Genomic DNA, 23,484 nt, shown 5'->3' with positions numbered 1-23,484 from the left:
CACTCCCGGCGGGGAGCCGCCGCGGCAGCAAGAGCTCGCCTCTGCGAGGAAAGTCGAGCCCAGCCGGACGCGCACCTGTGACCGCCCGGGCTTCAGCCAGCAGCCGCGCACCAGCGCTTCCGTGCGCGCGGGGACCCGGCCGTTGGTGAGCAACTGAGGGGCATCGGCTGTGGAGTGTCCCAGGAGGGGGACTGGAGGCCGAGGAGGAGCAGGCTGTGCTGCCCCGGGGGAAGTGTACCAGGAGCCTGGGGTCAGGAAAATTAGGCAGACTCCTGGGCATTTGTAGAAATACAATTGATTTTCATATATTGATTTGGTGTTGGGCAACCTCAGTTTTAGTTCTCGTATCTTTGTGTGTGTGTGGATTTCATCAGATCGTATACATGAAAGATTGTGTCTCCAAAATGTTCATGGAAATATGTATTATGAGAAAACTGCATAAATCTTCAAAATTTTTTGCACCAAAATAAACTTGTACTTTAATTCCATTTTCCATGAACTTTCTGACGACCGCCCCTCAGATAACTGCAATGCGGAACAATAAAGCAGGAAAACTGGATGGGAAGTTAATGATGAGATATGGCGTGGGTGGTTATTTCTAGGGAGACGCTTGGGAGCAGAGACCTTGAATACGGTGGGGGAATGCGCTGTGTGAATTCCTGTGTGATGAACAGGATCCTGAGCTTGGTGCGCAGAAACATCGAGAAGACCAGAGGAACTCAAGTAATGTGAGTTGGGTACAGTGTTCGGATAAAAGCAGAGACCAGGAGTCTCCAAACTGTTTCATATCTCAAACCTCTATCAGTAAAAAAAAAGCAACAACTACTTTTGGACATGCATCCCTAATACGTGTATATTTGTATTGTCTACCTGGTGTCATCAACATAGTATGAAAGCATCATTTCTTTCTGTATGGAAAAAAGTAAACATAAACATGAATCCTAATAGGTTCTCCATTTGCCCCATAGATCATGTTAATCCTGTGCCCAAAGGTCATGACCTGAGGCACAGCAATTGCCAGAAGCCTGAATGTTACCTGAAGGAATTACTCCAGTCATTGGCATGGACCAAGCTTAAACAGACCTGGAGGTTAATTTGTTGTGCTGACATTAATGGTTGGGGCTCCAGAAGAAAATGAGGCGAGTTGTAAGTGAAGATGTTATGTTTTATCTCTATAGCCAGGTGACAGTGAACTAGTTAATTGGGCACGGAAGGTGGTGGTGAAGGTCAGAAGAGTAATGTTTGTGTAGGTAACATGGTGAGCAATGGTATGGTGTACTTAGGAAAACCTTTTATTTAGAAATGGCAAGAGGAGGAGCTTATGTGAGAGCCTTTAGCAGAGGCTGGCGCAGAGTAGGCACTAGAATATTCATTAAAAGAACTCTGGTAGGGACCATCCGATGGCATAATGGTTACTTTGCTGGACTCCCATGTAGTGGACATGGTTTGAGTCCTGGACCTGGTGACTTAAAACCCATACTGGGTGCGTGTGCACACATACCCAAAATCCCTAGAGGAGAATGGAGGAGAAGGGATTGTGGCATGGCCATTTTGGTTTCTGTCTCAGTCTCTCTGGCAAGTACATGTGTCCTATAGGAAAAAACAACAACAACAACAAAGAATTGTGATGGTCTATTGGTTTAGACAATGGTTTGTTCTCTATCCCCCTCAAGGTTCATACTTTTGAATGTCTCCCCAAAATCCATGTGTTGGAATTTGATTGTATTGTAAAGATTTTAAGCGAAAACTTAATTCCTTCGTGGTGTTTCAGGTTGGGATGTGAGGGTATGATAAGATAATGTTATTAGAACAGAGTCCTTACGATTCAATTCTGTTGGATATTTATATAAGCAGAGGAAACAAGACATGGAACGTGATGGACAGCCACTCTGCTCTGGATCCTACCCTCTGCTATGGTGTAGCCTCACTAGCGGTTGAGCCTGGGACAGCAGACTTCTAAACTGTGAGCAGAAAAAAAGGTATTTCTTTATAAATCACCTGATTTCAGATATTTCTGTTAGCAACGCAACATGGACTAAGACAGAAAATGGTGTAATTGGCAGGACTGAGTTGCTACACACATTTGAAAATGTGGGGCAGCTTTGGCACTGAGTTTGGCTTGAAAAGGCCTAGATTCTGGTGGAGACTTGGAAGCAAAACAGTTTACGAATGCGCTGAAACTCTTTAAAGACTGGTGAAATGGTGGTGACCAGAATACTGATAGAAATATGAACAGCAAGGCTATTTTGGGATGGTTTCTGAGGAAATGAGGAATATCTTTTCCCCCTTAATTGTCAGAGGGTGTGTTGGTGTGCCAGAGACAAAGAGACAGGGAGGGAGTGAGAGGGAGACAGCGCCTCCTTAACGAGGCATGGTCATGTCACAATGTTTTTACCTCCATTTCTCTGTCCTGTCTAGATTTTGGGCATGCACATATACATGTCTGGCATGTTTTTTATATAGCTGGGGCCAAGTGGGAGTACAGCAATGTAACCACTAAGATGAATCTGAATCCCCCTACTTCTCACCTTTCACAAAAATCGAGTCAAGGTGGCTCAAAGATCTAAATCTAAGACCTCAAATTATAAAACTGCTCCTGGAAAACACTGGGGAAACTCTGGGAGACATTGGGGTAGGAAAAGACTTCTTAAGCAAGACCCCCAAAGCACAGTTGATAATCCCCAAAATAGACAAGTGGGATTACATCAGACTAAGAAGTTTCTGCATGGCAAAAGACATAGTAATTAGTATGAATAGACAGCCCTCAGAATGGGAAAATATTTTTGTAAATTATGCATCAGATAAGGGATTGATAACCAGAATTCACAAGGAACTTAAACAGCTGTTTGGAAAAAAGATGATCAACCCTAATAAATATGGGAGAATGAGTTGAAAAAAACCACTCCGTAAAGATGACATACAAATAGCCAAAAGGCATATAAAAAATGCTCAACATCTCTCATTGTAAGGGAAATGCAGATCAAAACAACAATAAGGTACCATCTAACCCCAGTCAGAATGACTAAGATTAAAAAGAAAAAAAAAAAAGATAAGTGTTGGTGGCGGTGTGGTGAAAGGGGAACTCTCTTACACTGCTGGTGGGAATGTAGATTGGTCCAGCCACTGTGGAGAACAATTTGGAGATTCTTCGAAAATCTACAAATAGAACTACCATATGATCCAGCAATCCCATTCCTTGGTATCTACCCAAAGGACAGAAGAATTCTTAATCAGAAAAGTGCTTGCACACCGATGTTTATTGCGGCACTATTCACAATTGCTAAGTCATGGAACCAACCCAAATGCCCACGAACAGATGAATGAATAGAACTGTGGCACATATACTCTATGGAATACGATTCAGCCATTAAAAAAAAAAAAAAAATCCCAAACCCTGGCTTTTGACCGAAAGTGGAACAATATGGAAGATTTACTGCTGAGTGCAGCAAGCCAGGCTATGAAGAAGAGACTTTGTATGTTCCCATTTAATATATACTGAATGTCCACACTCTATGACAGAAACTGATTGACTAAAAGATATAGAAACACAGTAAATGGGTGTAAATACCGGATAGTGTGTGAAAGAATAGGGTCTGAGGAAGGACACTTAGGAAAAAAATAGGGAGGCAAAGCATTAACGTGACAAAGAAATGTGGTATTACCTGTTGATATTTTACAGTTTTATCATCTGGAATAGGGAGAAATATTCACATGTTGAAATATTCACTTTGTAAGCTAAATAATGTGATCGAAGGTATAAAAGGAAATGAAACAAAAAATGTAAATAAGGAAGTATTTTATCTAAAAATAAATAAATAAATGAATGAATAAATAAATAAATAAATAGCTGGGGCTGGGATTGGAACTGTGGTTAGACATATGACATAGCTCCCTTAACCACTATGCTATGGGGCTGGCCCACAGTGACAAATATCTTATTGGAAATTGGGGGAAAAGTCATATGTGTAACAGCACAGCAAAAAATTTCGGCTGCAAAATGCTTGTGTATTTAAGAATGATGAAGATCTGGCAAATGAAATTTCAAAGCAAAGTATAAAATTGCAGGGTTGTTTTAGCTTTTAGTGAAATGAGAAATGAATAAAATGTTTTAAAGCTGGAACTTATTAAAAGAGAAGCAGAGCAGACGGGAGTTTTGCAGCCTGGTCATGTGGCAAAAATGAAAAAGTATGTTTGTCAGAAAAAATTGTGGCTGAGAGATTGATTGTTAAAGACATTATCAGGGCAGAAAGGATCTAGGTAATACTTGTCCAGAAAAATGGAAGAAAATCCCTGAAGGCCCTGCACCTTCCATTACAAGTACAGATGCTTAGGAAATGAGAATGGTTTCAGGGGATTGGCCCAGAGTGAGGTAGTTATCTTGAGCCCCCTCTGGACTGTGTTCCCTGCATCCCAGGAAAGCGTTACTCAGGCCCGTTTCCAGTGGCTCCAGGTGGAGCTGCTGTGAAGGCTGCTGCTTCACTCTGTGTTCAGGACCATGCAAGTAGCAGACACTGGTAGTGTCTTAGATTCCAAAGAATGCTTTGGAAAAGTCTGGGAGTTTAGGCAGAAACCTGTCGCTAGAGCAGAATCACTTCAGAGTTTCCGTGAACACAAAGACAAGTGGAAATGTGGGTTGTCCAGGGAAGGTAGCTACAGGTAGTTGGGCTCCTGGGTCTGAAGCTCCATTTGAGTCCCAGGGGCATTTAGAGGAGCTGGTGTTATAGGACCAGATGAAACCATCCAAAGAGTGAGTGCAATGAGCAGAGTGGAGGCTGGGGCCCCTACATCAGGGGAGCACTGTGGGCTGAGGACTGCGGCTCCTGATCTTTCTCAAGGTGTCAGACAGTGTTAGAGCCTGATAAAACCTTTAATTTATTAAAAAGAAAACAAATACAAACAACTTTATTTTTACAATACTTAAAAAAATCACAACATGGGTTCATTGTTCAGGTGCAATGGTGGGCAGTCCCCTCCAAAGTCTTTGCTCCTGAAGCCTAAGGAAGAGGGTGGGTGTCAGAGAAGGTATCTTGTCCCTTGCTCTGACTGGTACCCCCATGCTGCAAATCCCTAGAACCCGTCTTTACCCAGGGTGTCCTCCATGCTCCTTGCCCTGAACCAGGCCCACCCTTAACCTTGAGGAGGGAATTAATGTAATACTCTGTAGAATTTCTGCTTTCATAGCTCTTTGTGGTCAGTCCCTACAAGATCTGGTTCTCATGATCCCATCTGGGTCACCTCCTCCCTCTGGTGTCCTGCCATGGCCTTGGCCCTGTTTGGCCTGATCCTGTTCTCTGTGGTCCCTCTCCAGTCTCCCCTTGTTTGGGCCTCCTGCTCCCATGCCATCCTCAGGCAACAGCATTTCTGTGGTAAGAGTATGACCATCCTGGTCCAATCCATTTGGTTCTGCTCCCACATCTCAGGATCTCATTTCTTGCATCTCCCTTCTGGTGCTGGACTCAACTGCCCCAGCTTTGCATGACCCAGCCTCTTGCAAGAATCACCCCTGGATACCTCCAGGAAAGTGTTTGCCTTAAAATGCAGACTCTGAAGGTAACAGACTTAGGATCGGACCTCATATTTGCCAGTCATCTCCTAAAACAGATTTTGGAAGTTGTCAGAAACCATTCACACTTTCAAGCAGATGCCCACAATCAAAATCCTCCATATCTAACTCATAAAACCAAGAATAGCAGATATATTTTTATATCTGATAAAACATTTAACTGAATTGGTTACTATCACCAATATGGTGACATAGACAGAGGAGCCCTTTCTGAAGTGACTCATGATGACTTCATAGTTTATTTATTTTACATTTTAATTGTGGTGAAAAAAAAATAATAAAATTTACCTTTTAGTCATTTAAAGGCATAACATTTACTAGTATTGAGTTTATTCACTCTGTGTGAACCAATCAGCAGAACTTTTTCACACTTTTTAAACAATAGCTCTTCTTTCTTGCTTCCTCCAGCCTGTTGACTGCCATTGTATTTTCTGTTCTATGAATTAGACACATCTACATACCTTAGGTAACATAGTTGATTTTTTTTCTCTTTTTTCTTTCATTTTCTTATGTTTTTAACATTTAATCACTGTACATCTGTACAGCATACAAAATGGATTTTCCCAGTATGAATACACTGTCAAAGATATTATTGTATACATTATCATCAGCAGATAATTTTCCATTTTATGTTCATTAAATGTTTTGCTTCATTTTTCCACCCTTGATTCCCTCCCTTCTACCAACACCCCTCATTGAAAGTGGACAAATATGGAAGATTTAATGTTGAGTAAAGCAATCTAGACTATGAAAGAGAAGTATTATATGCTCCCACTTAATATATTCTGAATGTCTGCACACTATGACCGAAACAGAAATGCTGGAAGGTAGAAGGCAATTGGGAGCCTCGTTTATTTAAAAACAATCAGAAGTAGGCCTGGCACAGAGAAAGAAAGCACCTCTGGTGTCAGTAAGCCCTTGTGTCCTTCCTCACTGTGTACCTCTTCATTTACCCACTCATCCACTCACCCAAGACACAGTGTTCCAGACGTGGTTAGGTCTGGGAGACGCAGTATTGAGCACGTGAGCTGTGTGGACCTGTCTGCAGTTTCCTGAGTCCAGTGAGTTCTTTATAATTCCTTGCTTTAGTTGATGTGGCTCCTTGGCCTGGAAGATTCTTTCCTCCTTGTCTTCTGGAGGACACCTACCTTATGTTTATAAGAACTTTACATGTAATCTTCCTTTCAGAAGCCTTTTGGATTCTATAAGTCCCAGCCCTATTGCTCTTTGAGCCATACTCTATGCCAAACCATAGTAACTTTACCAAGTTCCCTTGGTTAGATCTAAGGTACTAGGGAAGAAGAAATGCACGCGGTCCATCCTGGCATTACCAGTAGCTGCCACAGCATGCACATGTAGGTGTTTGGTAAATGTTCGCTGGCACTTGGGTGTCTGATCACTCAGCACCGAGGTTTTCTTCTGTGACATCATGACATAAACCTCTACATCTTGAAGCGCAAGGAGATTTCATCACATGCTGGTTGAGCTAGATAAGCATCTTCGTAACTTGTCTTTGTGAACAAGACCCAAACAGCTTCCTGAAGTCTTCACTCCCTTCCTAAGGCTAAGAAAAAAAATGAACCCCCATTCTACTATGAAGTCATAGTGTTAGCTGGGGGACAACTAATAACACCAAATTCATGGCCTGCCGGGTTGAACTTTATTCAGCCTGGGCCCAGCGGCCCAGAAGCCCACATTCTACAGAGCTGGGAAGAGACTGACACAGGTAGAGGAGTTGGGATCTCAGGAGCTTCCTTGTCTCTCCTCACTGCACATTCTTATGTTTTCCACGTGCTTGGACTTGGGCTTTGGATACATCACAGCCCAGCCCAGCTTAGTCCAGCCCATATATTCTAGTTCTATATCAATTTGAAGAGCATACATTTTAAAAAACATCACCAGCTCATCTGATGCCATCATGTGGTTAGGATTGGGACTGATATTTCCCTCTAGACTCACTACCTTCATTTTCTGGTATAGAGGCAGGCGACTGAGAGGTCCAACCTTAGGAACTTTGATGAGAACACAATGGAGGAACCCTCCCCTTCCATGTAGGGGGTATTTCTCAAGGACAGTATGTCTCTGTCATGATTCTGGGACACTAAAATGAAGACAAGCCATATTTTTGCTGTGCAAATGTACTTGTGAATAAAAAATGATAAAATAATTAAAAAATGGAGTTGAGAGGAATCAGACCAAAAGTAAAATTAATGACCAAACATAAAAAACACCAACCCATGAGTCCTCATCTCTCTGCACCAGGGACATGTAATGTGAGCATCAGGATCACCCTTTCTTAAACTCATTTAACCCAGGGTACATAGAACTTACCCTCCTGAAGAATAGTTGTGTTCCACCTCTCACTCTCTTCTATGTTTCGTCTTGTTAGTCTTGCAGCTTGCTCTGTGGTTAGTTTCCCTAGAGAAGCCGTGTACAAGTGTAGAAGCTCATGCAGGCTGGCTGATCAGGTGGAAGAGGAAAAAAACAGATGGTTTAGAAAAAGGGAATTGTGGGGCTGGCAAGTGGCATGGTGGTTAAGGGGCTGGACTCCCACATGGTTGATCATTGTTCGAGTCCTGGACCTGGTGGCATGCTTTTTCACTTTTTGTCTCTCTCTGGTCAAATTAAATAATAAATAAATAAATAAACAAATAAGTTCTTTAAATAAAAAGAAAAGAAAAAGAAAATTGTTAAGGTATTGCTTGTACCTGATGAGGATCAACAAGATGGAGGATGAAGGCAAAATGCAGATGCTAGTGAAAGGTTCAGGATCTAGTCATGGAAAGAGGTCCCGTAACTAACTGAGGAGACACTGCAGGGTGCAGTGTCTGTTCTTGTCATGTTCCAGATGCTCAGGAAAGCACAGACTTGGCAATTCTGAACAGCACCCGAACTGTCCCAGTAGGAGGAAAATCTTCTCCTCAGGATGAGAGTTGTGGATCATCAGCTGCAGTTGAGGGTGGCTGGGGTGGTCAGTGGGGACTAGAGTTCAGGGGATTAGGAAGAAGGGCTGGGAGGAGGAGTCAGGGCAAAGATGTTGGAGTAATGGGAAAGGGGACCAAGACGGACAGGGCGGCCGCAAGTGGGTGGTCTGTAGGGCACAGAGGAGGAGCTGGGCTTGGAGACCCTCAATGGAGGGGGCTGGTAGGAGTTGGCATTAGTTAGGGGAGGTAAGTGAATGGGGCGGGAAGATGAATGAGAGGCCTGGTGCTGGGGAGTAGGCTGAGGGCTGACAGATCGAGGAGCAATGGGAGGAAGGTGGCTTGTATGAGAAGGGCGGGAAGGAAGGGAATGAGGAGGAGGCTGGGGCTTAGAAGAGGCAATTGAAGGTAGCTTTCTTGTCATCATCTCCAAAGGTACTCCTAGTGACTGATCCAGTCTAAATGAGTCCAGATGAGTAACTGGGCAAGTGACCAGAGTTCTTCCAGCATTTATGTCACAGCACCTCCCACATCACCCCATGACTGAATGCCCATTATGACATGTGCAGACCTTGTCCTTTGCCATTGTGAGTGGGCCCCACCCACCAGGGACATGGTTCCAGGGTCTAAGTTTAAGAGTGACCATAGGAAACAGAAAAGAGTAGAAAAGGGGCTGTCGTGTGAGACCTTGGGTAATGGTTCTAAATGCATGAATTGAAAAATGGGGAGAAGTTAGAGCCCCAGTTTCTTTCTTTCTTTTTAAAATTAGCATAATAACCAGTCACATTTGTAGGCACACAGTATCATTTTTCAATACATGAATACAATGTGTAACGATAAATGAGAGTAATTATATCCACCATCTTGATCTGTTGTCACTGTTTTCTTTTGGCAAGATTCAAAATATACTCCATTTTAGACACTCCCGAGATATACAGGAAATTTGTTAATTATATTTATCCTGGTCCTAACCTATTTAACGTCATTTTCTAAAGTCTTTTCATATCATTTATGTCTCTGCGTGAATATGAGGCAACTGGAGAATAGATGGTCTGTCCATTCACCAAAGAAGAGATACCAGAAATATCTATTCCAGGCAGGCTTTTGGTGGCAATGCAGGTGTGAGTAGAACTTGGGCAGGGAGGAGAGGGCATGCACGCAGCAGGAAGTACGAAATAGAACAATGCCCCGACAGGCAGCATGATCTTCCCCCATCCCAAAGGCCTCTGGACAGGACATTGGAGGGCTTGCTTCAGAGTTGTCATTTTGCAGTCTTGGTCTCTGTGGGCCCTTGGTTTGTGGCTGTCTCTTAACTGGAACCAGAAGCATGGGGCCCATGTAGGGCCGGATGACTGCCCATTCCTGGGTGCCCAATGATAGAGTTGGACTTCTTTGCTCATCCTTCACATGCCTAACTGCAAGTCAGGTGATGGGGGCGGGGCGAATCCTGCACTCTCCCCTTTTGCTTAGTCTCACTAAACAAGTCTCTCTGCTTAACATTCTTGGTTCCTTTGATCACCATCCACATCATAAATGTCTTTAGTATTCTGTTCTTTCTTTCTTTTTTTAAATTATTTTATTTAACTTTATTTATTATTTATTCATTTGTTTATTTAAATTTGACCAGAGAGGGACAGAGTGAGAGAGAGAGAGAAAGTGAGAAAGCAAGCCGCCAGGTCCAGGACTTGAACCACCATCAACCATGTGGGAATCCAGCACCCTTAACCACCGTGCCACCTGCTGGCCCAGTACTCTTTCTTTCTTGTACTCTTGTCACTCTTGTCACCCTAGTAGTATGCTTTTTTTTTTTTTTCTCCCTTGACCCAACACCCTTTTCCCTGCATACTTCAAAACTCTCATTTGTCCTGGGAACCAGCAGTTAGCGTAATGGCTATGTCACTGGACTCCCATGTAGTCAACTGTGGTTCGCGTCCCGGACCCGGTGGCTTAAAACTCAATGCTGGGCGCGTGTGCATGCATGCCCAAGATCCCGAGAGGAGAATGGAGGAGAAGGGATTGCGGCGTGACCATCCCCCCTGGGGGGTGATTTCTCGCTTTCTGTCTCTATGTCTCTCTCTGTCTGTCTGGCGAGCGCACGCACCCTATAGCATAAAAACTCTCAAAAAACCCCAAAAAACAAAACAAAAAACCCCCAAAAAACTCATTTTTCCTCTCTGGAAGTCCAGGTACATGATTAGCAACTCTTCTGTTTTTTCAGACTGTCCCTATTTAATGGAGAGTTCCTTGCATGTCCTAGCTTTAACTATAGTCTGAGTTTCTCTTTAGGACACTGCTTCCCTCTGTCTCATGAGAGACTACTCAGTCTCTCACTCTAATACTTCAGAATGGGTATATGGCATGTAGATTCTCTTTGCTCTTTCTGATTATTTTGAAACAATTATTTCCATGCTCTTTCCATTTCTTCATCCTGCCAAGATTTTGGGTACACATGCACACACTCTGTTGTGTTTTTCAAGCCACTGGGGCTGGAATTCACACCATGTAGTTGGCCATTTGGGATCTAGCTCCCTTAACCACTAGGTAATGGGGTCAGCTGAATACTCTCTTTTTCTGTTAAAACTCTGAGACTTGTATCAAAAATGGGTCCGTTATCATGAATGACTTCAATGTCTATTTAAGTGACATGTTCCAAAGCTCTGATACCTCTTTTCCTTCTTAAAAATTTTCATTGTGTGAGTCAGAGAGAGAGCGAGAGCGAGAGCGAGAGAGAGAGAGAGAACTCCCCAATGGGGCATGATCATGCTACAATTCCTTTTCTTCCATTTCTACAACACATCACAATTTGGGGCATGCATGCACACATGCCTTGTATGTTTTGCAAGCTGCTGGGGCCAGGATTCAATCTGTAGTCGATCACACATTATCCACTGCGGTATGGGGTTGGTTCTCTTTGATTCCTTTTTATTTTTTTCCTTCCTTCTTCATTCAGGTTCGGTTCTGGACTTGGTGGTGGCTTGCTTTCTCACTTTCCTTCTCTCCTCTCTCTTTCTCTCTCCCCCTGCCCCTCCCTCCCTCCCTCCTCCCTCCTTCCCTTCCTTCCTTCCTTTCTCCCTCTCTTTCTCTCTCTCTCTCTCTCTCTCTCTCTCAGGTTTTTTGCCATAGAGCACGTGCATTTGGCAGAGAGAGACAGAGGGAAAGTGAGAAATCACCTCAGGAGAGATGGCCATACCATGGTCCTTTCTCCTCCATTCTCTTCTTGGGATTTTAGCCATGCATGTGCATGCACTGGATGTGATTTCAAGTTGCCATCTGGGACTCAAACCATGGTCAGCCATGTAGGAGTCCAGTGCATTAACCACCATGCTACCTGCTGGCCCTTATCCTTGATTTCTTTGTCACTAATAGCTCCCACCTACATTCTATTAGGTTGTTGGGTAAGTCATGGCATATCTTTCTATGTGTTTCTATCCAAAAATGCATCATGACTTTCCCGAAAATCTAATAATTCATCTTCAGGGTGAATGGCCACACCACAATACCTTCTCTATTCTCCTCCAGGGATTCTGGGCATGCACTTATATGTGCCTAGTGCAAGCTGCAAGCTGCCTCATCTAAGACTTGAACTGTGCATTCGACCATATGGAATCCAGCTGCCTTAACCTCCATGCCACTTGCTGTAACATAGCTATGTTATCTTTTGCTGTTATTATTATTATTATTATTATTATTATTGCTACTTTTGTGAAATTTTTGCTAAAGGGTGCATGCACTTGCCAGGGAGAGAGAGACAGAGAGAGAGAGAGAGAGAGAGTGAAAGAGAGAGAGTGAGAGAGAGTGTGAGAGCGAGGAAAAAGAGAGAGAGAATGAGAAATCATCCCCCCAGGGGTGATGGCCACACTACAGTCCCTTCTCCTCTGTTCTCTCAGAATTTTGAGCATGCATGCATACATGACTGGTGTGAATTTTAAGCTGCTGGGTCTGGGAATCAAACAGTGGTCAACTACGTAGGAATACAGTGCCTTAACCATCCAGCCCCTCTCTCCAGTTGTGCAGATGTGCACAAGCAGGTGGACCACCCAGCTTATTCTGACAGTGACTGGATAGGTAGAAGCTCAACAAATGCTCAGCTCCAGCCCTGCCTCTCAGATGCAAAGATATGTACAGGCTGGCAGCCGTCAGACCCATTGGCTGTATGGACACAGTTCCTGCCAAGATCACAGCCTGGCCCCGAGGACAGAGGGCATAGGCTTGCAGTTTTGTCTTACCTGTTGACCCTTCAGACATGTGGAATTTCAGCCCTGCTCCCAGCTGCAAAGACACATGCTGGTAGTCACTGGACCAGTTCACTGGATATGTGTAGTTCTCACAGGGGTTCATAGCCCAGTCCTTGGGCCTAGTGAGTAGATGTCCACAGCCACAGCTCCAAGTTCTAGACACATAGACTTATAGCACCCCTATCCCCCTCTTCCCAGCTGCACAAAGTTTCTCATTTGACTGTGTCCTTTACTGTGCAGAAACTTCTTGTCTGTTTTAGGTATTATTGTCTATTTTAGAGATTATTGCCCATGCTTTGTGAGTCTTACTTAAGAAGTCTTTGCCTACCCCAATGTTTCCCAGAGTTTTCCCAGTGTTTTCTACTAGTAGTTTTAAAGTTTGAGGTCTTAGGCTCAGATCTTTGATTCATTTTGAGTAGATTTTTGTTAGTGGTGAAAGTTGGGGATTCAGTTTCATCTTTCTGCAGGTGGATACCCAGTTTTTCCGGCACCATTGGCTAATGAGTTTTCCTTTTCCCATGGGACCGAATGTTATCCTTTGTCAAAAATCAGTTGGCTGTAAGTTTTGGGGTTTATCTCTGGAGTCTCTATTCTATTCCATTGGTCCACCTGTCTGCTTTTGTGCCTCCACCATGCTGTTTTTGTTTTTTTTTTTTTTTGGAGAGGTTTTTGCTATAGGGCGCGTGCGCTCGCCAGAAAGACAGAGAGAGACAGAGAGATAGAAAGCAAGAAATCCCCCCCCCCCAGGGGGGATGGTCACGCCGCAATTCCTTCTCCTCCATTCTCCTCTCGGGATCTTGGGCATGCACGCACACGCACCTGACGTGAGTTCTAAGCCGCCGGGTCTAGGACGCGAACCGCGGTCGACTACGTGGGAGTCCAGCGACATAGCCATTATGCTAACTGCTGGTTCCCAACCATGCTGTTTTGATTATCACAGCTTTATAGTATATTTTGGGGTCAGGGAGTGAGATGCCACCCACTCCACTCTTCCTGTGCATGATGGCTTTGGCAATACGATTTTTGTTTTTATGATTCTAGACAAATTCTGTGATTGTCTTTTCTAGATCTGTGAAGAATGTCTGTGGTAATTTGATTGGAATTGCATTAAATATGTAGATTAATTTGGGTAGAACTGCCATTTTGTTTATATTAGTTCTTCCAATCCAGGAATGTGGGATGTCCTTTCACTTTTTGTATGTGTCATTTTCAGTATCCTTTTTAAGATTTTTATAGTTTTCTTTATAAAAGTCTTTGACTTCCTTAGTTAGGTTTACCCTAGGTATCTTATACATTTTGTGGATTTGATAAAAGGAATTCCTTTCTTCAGATCTACCTCGTTCAACTTGTTCATATATATTCCAGGAATGTGGGATGTCCTTTCACTTTTTGTATGTGTCATTTTCAGTATCCTTTTTAAGATTTTTATAGTTTTCTTTATAAAAGTCTTTGACTTCCTTAGTTAGGTTTACCCTAGGTATCTTATACATTTTGTGGATTTGATAAAAGGAATTCCTTTCTTCAGATCTACCTCGTTCAACTTGTTCATATATATAAATGCTACAGATTTTTGGATGTTGATTTTGTATCCCGACACTTTACTGTATTCATTTATTACTTTGAGAAGTTTTTTTTCATGGAAACCTTTGAGTCTTCTAAGTATACCATCATGTCATCTGCAAATAAAGACATTTCTTTCCCTATTTGAATGCCTTTTATATTATTATCTTTTCTGATTGCATTGGCTGACTTACAGCACTATATTGAAAAGAAGTGAAGAAAGTGGGCAACCTTATCTAGTACCAGTTTTTAGTGGAAAAGCTTTAGCTTTTTCCCATTCAGTATAATGCTATCCATTCATAGGATTTTCATATGTGGCTTTTATTGTGTTGAGAAATGACCCTTCTATACCAATCTTGCTGAGAGTCTTAATCGTGAAGGGATGTTGTATTTTATCCGATGCTTTCTCTGTATTGGTTGAAATGATCATATGGTTTTTTATCTTCAGCACTTATCTTTTTTTGTTTATCTAATCTTTGCCATTCTGACCGGGGCTAGGTAGGATATCATTGTGGTTTTGAGCTGCATCTTCTTTATGATGAGGAATGTTGAGTACCTTTTCATATGCTTTTTGGCTGTTTGCATGTCTTCTTTAGAGAGTTGTTTGTTCAGCTCATTTTCTCATCCTTTAATTGAGTTGATCATAATTTTTTGGGTAAGCTGCTTGAGTTCCCTGTGTATTCTGGTTATCAATCCCTTATCTTAGGCATAGTTTACAAAAAGGATAGGTCCACATAATAGCATTGAATGTCAGGACTAAATGTAGATTCAACAATTTTACATATAAGCTTTATTATAACCATTACTCATTATATAAAACTATAATAGACTATAGAAAAAACATTACAGCTGAGTCTTTCTTTGGAATGAAAGTTTTAAAAAGGCTAAAGTCAGGAACTGTGTAAAGCCTATAAAACCAAATCACTGGCTTTACCATATTTTTATTTATAAACATCTCTTTCCAATTTTTTCTCTTTGCTTTTTTGGAGACTTATTGAAGTTCAGCACTTATTTCTGACAGGGTAGTACCATGGTCTTACGAGAACTCACAATATGTGAGTAAAACACTTTTTCTTTCTCTTCCTAATGAACTGTTATGTGCAATTCCACATGTCTCTAACTGGACCAATGATTTATACCCACAGGCTTTATTTTGGAGAGGTTTTCGCTATAGGGCACATGCGCTCGCCAGATAGACAGAGAGAGACAGAGAGACAGAAAGTGAGAAATCACCCCCCGGGGGAATGGCCACTCCACAATCCCTTCTCCTCCATTCTCCTCTCGGGATCTTGGGCACGCACGCACACGCGCCCGGCGTGAGTTTTAAGCCACCGGGTCTGGGACGTGAACCGCGGTTGACTACGTGGGAGTCCAGCGACATAGCCATTATGCTAACTGCTGGTTCCCACCCCACAGGCTTTTTCAGATTATAACTCTTTATCTCTCATAGTTCTCTGCAAGGAAATGACTAATTATTCTTTCATTGGCTATGTTAAGATTATCTTGGTTAATTTATGGGATTGTTTGTTGCCTGATTTTTAATACATTTTCTTTAGACCTGTACCTCACAGTAAAAAATGTCATAGACAACTGAGTTATTTATAGAATAACTATTGGAATGGTTTAGGTGGTGAATATGTTTATTTCCTCGATTTGTATTTTACGCACTGTGTACCTGTTTCTAAAGACCATTCTGTATCCGACAAAGATGTGTAATGATTATATGTAAATAATAAATTACAAAAAAAATTTAAATAGAAAAAAATTAAGCTAAAATTAAAAAACGAAAAACACGGGGTAATGGTATAGTGGTTACGTTGTTGAACTCCCACGTAATTACTGTGGTTTGAGTCCCAGACCCAGCAGCTTAAAACTCATGCTGAGTTTGTGTGAAGGTGTGCCCAAAATCCCGAGAGGAGAGGAGAAGGGATTGTGGCGTGGCCATCTTGCCTTCTGTTTCTCTCTGTTTCTCCAGCAAGCACACACACCCTCCACTCCAGGAGAGTGAGTTACTGCAGAGTGTGGGCTGATGCAGGATGTTCTGGAAGAGCAGAGGGTGGGAAAGAATGTGCAGAGGGAACCTACCGTCAGTGAGTCTGAGAACCCATGTGCTGTCTGGGGAAGGAAGTCTAGAGGAGCTGGGGCCCCTGGGTCTGGAACTCACATTGAGGCCCATTTAGGGTATCGGATACCCTAGGAGTGTGTGCAGAGTGGAGGCTGCAGCCGATTTACCCAGGGAGCTCTGTGGACTGGTGCTTGTTGCTCCTGTGTTATCCGAAGGTACAAGACAGTATTAGAGCCTGAAAAACACTATTAGCCAATTAAAAAGAATTTTTAATCACAACATGGGTCACTTAAATTTATCAGTATATCTGATGCGACGTGAACCAAGGCCACTCCAAAGGTTCTTTTGTGAAATCTAAGAAAAGGGAGCAGGGTCAGAGAAGGTGTCTTGTCCTTAGCTCTGACACCTCCACCCTGCAGCATCCTGCACTCTTCCTTCTCTGGTGCCCTTCCTTTCTCCACTGTTAATCCATTCCTCCCCCTGCCTCCTATAAAGGAATTTGCATATTCCTACTTGCAGTTTCTGGTTCTGTAGCTCTTCGAGATAGTTTCTGGTTCTGAGGTGGTCATCTTCTCTGGCTGGTGTCCTGCTATAGCCTGGGCCCTGGTAGGTCCGGTCTATATATCCGTATTCACTGTATAGCCTCCGCTAGTCCTAGGCTGTATGCTAGTTTCAGTCACATTGCCCCTGCTATCTCTAGGCAACAGCGTCCTATACTGTCTTTAGGCAATGGCATCCCTGTGGTAGGTCCTCCAGTCTTGGATGAGGATATTGTTAGCTACATTGCTCTTCGTTCCCATGTCTCAGGCTCTTTTATTGTGTCCTACCTTCTTCCAGGGCTGCACTCACCTGCTCCAGTTATTCAGGACCCAGCCTGGTTGAGAACCACCCATGGATATCTGAGGAAAGGGATCACCTTCAAGCAGCAAGCACAGGAGGTAATGGACTTAGGATTGGACCTCATCTTGGCCAGTTGTTTCCAAAAACGATTTTAGAGGGTGTTACTTTAGAAGGTCCCACTTCCAAGCAGATACTTATGAAAAAAAAAAACAAAAACAAAAACAAAGCCTGTGTCTCAGAAAAACCAAGCTCCTCCCCTCCCCCCCCCCACAAAGATGAAAACAATTGGTGTGTTTTTATATCTGAAAATACATTCTGACCAATATACCAATATCTCCAAAGTGGGAATAAAGAAACACTAACCCTTTCCTAACCCAAGTAAGCAGGTGACTTTATCATTCATTCAATTTTCATTAAACATTTTTTTTCCTATTTATTTACATTTAATCACATATATCTTTACAGTTTAAAACATTTCATTTTATAGCATGAATACCATGCATATCAGTCAAGACAAAGATATTACTATACACATTATCATCAGCAAATAGCTTCTCATTTTTGTCATTTAATGTATTTTTACTTTTTTTTTTCTTTCCCTTTCTCCTCTCTCCCTTCCATATTTCTATTTCACGAGTTCAGTCTCATGTAATCTCTCTTTTGTTGACTTTGCAGTGTTACTCTGGTATGATCTTTTCGTTTAAATCCTGGAAGTTAATATTCAATGTTATTATTGATATTTTAGGACTTGTCTCTAGCATTAAGTTGGTCATTTTCTTGGTTGCTTTTTATTTTCTTATTTCTGTCTGTGTGTCTTAGTTTTTCTGGTAAAGCATTATCTTTAGAACTTCTTGAAGAGCTGGCATTGGTAAATTCTTTAAGGTTTTGTTTATCTGAGAATGTTCTTATTTTTTCTTCTCATATGAAGGATAATCTTGCCAGATATAGTATTCTTGGTTGAAATTGCTTTTCATTGAACACTTTGAGTATATTTTCCCATTCTTTCCTTGCTTGCATTGTCTCCGATGAGAGGTTTAATATTAGCTTTATGGGATAACCTTTATAAGTAACCTGACATTTCTCTCTTGCCAATTTTAGTACCTTGTCTTTGTCTCTAAATTTGGCCAATCTGGCTATAATGTGCCTTGGAGAAGATCTTCTTGAGTTGATTATATTAGGAGTCCTTTGTGTTCCTTGGGTCTAGATATTTGAATGCCTCTCTAGATTCGGAAATTTTCCTTCCAGGATTTCATGGATTAGACTATCAATGCCCTTATTAGTTTTTTCACCTTCTGGGATACTGATTATCTGGATGTTTGGGCGCTTAATGTTATCTAGTGTTTCTCATATATTATTCTAATTTCATTGGGTTTTCTGTCTTTTTGGTGATTTTTTTCTAGGTCAGAGGTTTTGTCTTCAGCATACGATATTTGACCTTCTGCATGGTCTAATCTGCTTTTAATATTTTCAGGGAAATTTTGATTTCCTGCGTTACAGCCTTCATCTCTAACAATTCAGTTTGATTCTTTTTTATGGTGTGTATTTCCTCTTTCAGATCCTGCAAGAGCTTCCCTATCTCCTGGAACTCATTGTTTCTTTTCCCCTGTATATTCTGGAGTTTGTTATCTCTCTTCTCTTGCATCACTATTAGCTTTGTTGCTATGAACACTCTAAATTCTTTATTTGACTTTTCCACAAGTTCCATTGGTCTGTGGATGATAAAGGGCTGTCCTTTTCCCTAGGGAGAGAGATTATTTTCTTAGTTTCTCATATTTCTTGTGCCTCTGCAGTGGTTTCTGGTCATCTGATGAATTATGCATTTTTTCCTATTTTTTGGAGTCACATCTGAGCATTCAGAGGAATGCAAAAGGAGGTGACCTGCTGTCTGGCTCCTGGCTAAACCTGAGGAGTGGGAAGGTGATGTCTGGGCAGTCGGTCTTTGGTAGCTGAAATCCCTGAATCAAGTTTCTCCCTTTCTGTAGCAGTTCAGTGGGGGTTAAGGATTTCTATGACTCTAAATGTCTTCAGATGTTTCACTACTGTGCACCTAGGCCTGTCTGGACACTCAATGTGTGGAAGCTGAGAAGCAAGGTGAGACAGTCAGGTAAAGGAAAGGAAATAAAGGGAAAAAGCCAAAAGAAAAAAAAAAGACAAAAAAATTAAGAGGAAAATAATTTTTTTTTTTTTTTTTAAAAAGCAGCAAATAAAAACTTCATGAGGTGTGTGTTCCACACGAAATTAGGAGGGCCAGGCCCACCTCAGATGCACATGGATTCTGAAATTAGCAAGATAAAGGAGAGGTCAGAAACAAGAGACAGTACTTACAGATTTTGAAAATATATATATATATATAAATTTTGAGAGAGAGAGAGAGACAGATAGACAGACAGAAAGAAGACAGAGATCACCCTATCTCACTTCACTGGGTGTTGGGCAGGAAGGAGCTTTGGAACAGAGGCTTTTCAGTTAAAGGAGCAGGGCCAGGCCCACCTCAGATGCACATGGATTCTCACTTTGCTAGGACAGGAAGCTCAATTTTCATTTTTTCCCCCAATTTTTATTTTTAATTGTAGTAAATACATGTGACATAAAATTTACCATCTTAGTCATTTTAACATATAAAGTTCTGTACTGAGTGTACTCATGCTGTGTGCAAAATCTTCAGAACAACAGCTCTCCATTTTCCTCTTCCTCTAGCCCCTGTCATCCACCATTTCTTTCCTGTCCTTTGAATTTGATCCCTCTACATACCTTATGAATTAAAACTTATTTAAAAAAAAAACATACTATGGCTCATGTTCGGTAAAACACTTCACAAGCTAAGTGATATATATTGGTCGAATGTATAAAATAAATTAAAATATAAAAAATTAATAAATAAACTACTCCCCCCAACCCCCCAAAAAAGGGAGACTTTGCCAGGCATAGACATGGAAGCCATCATTGGTTTTAGTAAACACCTAAACAGGCCCAGGAGACAGTGTTGAACATGTTAGTTGTGTGGACCTTTCTGCAGTTTCATGAGTCCAGCAAGCTCTTTATAATTCCTTGCATTATCTGCTGTGGTTCCTTGACCTTGAAGGTTCTTTCCTACTCGTCTGTCTGAGGATACCTACCCAGTGTCTGTATGACCTTATGTGTAATCTTCTTCCAGAATCTTTCTGGACTCTACAGTTCTGACTCTATTGCTCCTTGAGTCATGCTCCACCTCAAGTCCATAGTAATTTTACCAAGTTCATTTTTTCATGTCTCAGGTACCTGAGAAGAGGAATGCATGTGATCCATCCCCGCATTACCTATCCCTGCCACATAATGCACAGGTGTTTAGTAAATGTTTCTTGGTAGCCTGGATTTCCGACCACTCGGCAGCGCGATTTTCTTCTGTGATGTCATGACGTAAGTGATTACATCATTGAGAAGCACAAGCATAAGCTGGCTGAACTAGACAAGCATCTTTATAACTTGTTCATTGTGAACAAGTCTCAACAGCTTCCTGAAGTCTTCACTTCCTTCCGAAGGCTAAGAAGAAAATGATCCCTCATTCTGTTAAGAAGCTGCAGTGTTAACTTGGGGACAACTAACAGCATTGTATTTGTGCCCTGCCAAGTGGAGGTTTCTTCAGCCTGGGCTCAGTGGTCCAGCAGCCCTCATGGCACACAGGACTTGGGCTAGGCTGAAGGCAAGGACAGAAAGGTGTCAGAATCTCTGTAGGCTTATCTTCTTTCCCAGTCAGGTCAACATTCTTATGTTTCCCAGGTGCCCAGCCACGGGCTCTGAATCAACAAGTCCAGCCCAGCTCAGCGCAGGCCAGCCTAGTGTCATGATGGGGCAACCTCTGCTTGCCCTGGGTCATTCAGGCTCTCAGTGTGTTTGTGAAACCTGCCATTACTTTAGGAGATGGGACTCTCCTAAAGTGAAAGGGAGGCATTGTACTAGGGAGTAGGTTGAGGGCTCACAGACTGAGGAGAAATGGGAGGAAGGCGGCTTGCATGAGGAGGGCGAAAAGGAAGAGTATGAGGATACTGGGGCTTAGAAGGGGCAATTTGGGATAGCTTTTTAGTCATTGTCTCCAGGGGCACTCCTAATTTCTCGTCTAGTTCAAATGAGTCCAAATGAGTAACTGGGCAAGTGCTCAGACCTTCTGCAGCATTTATGACACAGCACTCCCCATGTGACCCTGTGACTAAATGCCTACTATCAGATATGCAGGTCCCACCCTTTTGGTTAGTGAGTGGGTCCCACTTACTGGAAAAATGGCCCCAGTTTCTAGGTTTAAAAGTAGTCATGGGGTACCAGCAGATTGCATAATGGTTACGTCATTGAACTCTCACATGTCCGATCACGATTCGAGTCCTGGTCCCAGAGCTTGAAACTCAAACCAGTCACCCGTGATGCATGCACAAAATCCTGAGAGGAGAATGGAGGAAAAGGGATGGCGTGGCCATCCCCTCTCTGTGGGTAATTTCTCGTTTTCTGTCTCTCCAGCAAGAGCATGCACCCTATAGGAAAATCTCTATCTCAAAAAAAACCCCCCAAAAAGTAAAAGAGTTACCATGGGAAATAGAAAAGAATAGGGGGGCAGTTGGTGCTCTAGTTGCTAAAGCATCTCAATCTCTCATGGGCAAATATGGTTTGAGTTCCAGGACTGGTGGCTTGAAAAACATGCCAGGCATGTGTGCATGCATGCCCCAAATCCTGAGAACAGAATGGAGAGGAGATTATGGCATGGCCATCCCCCTTGGGGGTTCTTTTTCACTTTTTCTCTGTGTGTGTTTCTCTCTCTGCATGTACCCTATAGCAAATTAAAAAAGAGTGGAAAGGAGGCTGTAATATTAGTCCATATTCTTGGGTTACATATAGTTGTGTTTCTCAGATGGCAAAGATTAGTCAAAGGGCTAGGGTAGACTCTGGAGTTAGGGAGTTGGGGAGTGTTTCGGATGCAGGAATTGGAAAATGGGAAGAAGTCAGTGCTCCAGTTGATTTCTTTCTGTATTTTTTCTCCCTCTTTTATCTGACATGCATAGTAATCAGTCATGTTTGTGGGTGTACAATGTTAATTTTTCACATATGAACGCCACGTGTGATGATTAGATGAGGGTAATTAGTGTAGCCATCATCTCCTTCATTTGTCATTACTGGGAACATTCAAATACTCTTTTTAGACACTCTGACATATACGATAGCTGTATTAATTTCTCCCTCCCGGTCCTGCTCCAATGTCCTTTCACATCATGTATATCTCTGCATAAACACGAGGTCCCTGGAGAAGAGATGTTATGTTCACTTATCAATGAAGAGGGCACTGAAGACCAGAGAGGGAATTGACACAGGAAGGCAGAAGTGACAAAGCAGGTGGCCCCAAAAGGGGGGCATGTAGGAGGAGCACAAGCAGCACAGTGCCCTGACAGGCAGCACAGCCCCCTTTCATGCCTCCGGACAGGATCTTGTGGGAAGCGTGTTAGAGCCAAACTGTACCTTTCACAGTTCACCTCTTGCTCTCTGAAGTTCTTCAGGGGATTGTCAAACAATTAAGTGAGGTCAGGTCCTTCTGTGTTGGAATAAGTGTGGCTGCTGACTGCAGGTGTATCTGAAATTTCACAGGTTTTCTACTCTAGCATATATTCACCAGAGAGGGGCTGTTTAAACACAGAATGAACCTGGGCTTTGCAGCTGACTGTTCCTGACCCTGAACAACTAGTTCACGAGGAATTTAACTTCCCTGTGCCTTGCTGTATTCATTCTGCAAAACAGAAAGAAAAAGTCTAACCCAGGGAGATGATTGAGAATGAAATGAAGAAATGCAGATCAAATACCTGGCATCAGGCTGGGCCCAACCTTAGTAGAAGACAGATGACAGTCGCCTCCTGCCTGGCGGTAAGGCCCTCAGCACCTACTACATTCTTTATTCTGCAAGTGCCCACCTGGTACCCTATCCTCCAGCTAGGAGTGAACCTTGCAGAAACCCCCAATTTGCTTTGATTTGCCCTCTCTGTTGTCTCTTTACTTGTCTGTGTCCTTCACAATGACATAAGATCCTCTACTTCCCTACTTCCCATCCCATCCTGCTATGTAAGTTTTATTTCCTCCTTCCTTTGATTTCTACTCCAGGAAGGTAGAGGAGAAGGAGGGCTTTCTAGAGGAGTTAGGCTTTCCACAAAAATTGTCTCTTCGCTCGTTCCCCAATGTGACCTTTTTGCCACCTGTTTATCTTGATTATGCAAAATTACTCCCAGTTCTCAGAGCTTGCTGGTAATTCCCATTTCTGTGCCTTTCCGTGTAACTCAGAACGTTTCTCCAGTC

General features: G+C 42.5%; 1 long non-coding RNA gene across 3 annotated transcripts; it reads left to right on the top strand.

The window, feature by feature from the left end:
• The first annotated feature begins 11 nt into the window (after nt 1-11).
• Nucleotides 12-23,052, top strand: LOC114008777 (uncharacterized). Of its 3 annotated transcripts, none has more exons than XR_003550276.1 (6): nt 12-145; nt 969-1,146; nt 1,855-1,979; nt 17,182-17,282; nt 20,439-20,580; nt 22,786-23,052. It is a non-coding gene; the product is annotated as an uncharacterized LOC114008777 (long non-coding RNA). The 3 variants fall into 3 exon arrangements; XR_003550278.1 differs by having other exon boundaries at nt 1,852-1,979; XR_003550277.1 differs by lacking the exon at nt 12-145 and adding an exon at nt 633-728.
• The last annotated feature ends 432 nt before the right edge of the window (nt 23,053-23,484 follow it).

Source organism: Tupaia chinensis, unplaced genomic scaffold, assembly GCF_000334495.1.
Source record: "Tupaia chinensis unplaced genomic scaffold, TupChi_1.0 Scaffold000387_1, whole genome shotgun sequence".
In the NCBI taxonomy this organism is placed as follows: Eukaryota; Metazoa; Chordata; class Mammalia; order Scandentia; family Tupaiidae; genus Tupaia; species Tupaia belangeri.
Note: the sequence above shows the minus strand (reverse complement) of the source record. Positions and strands in the feature narration are given on the sequence as shown.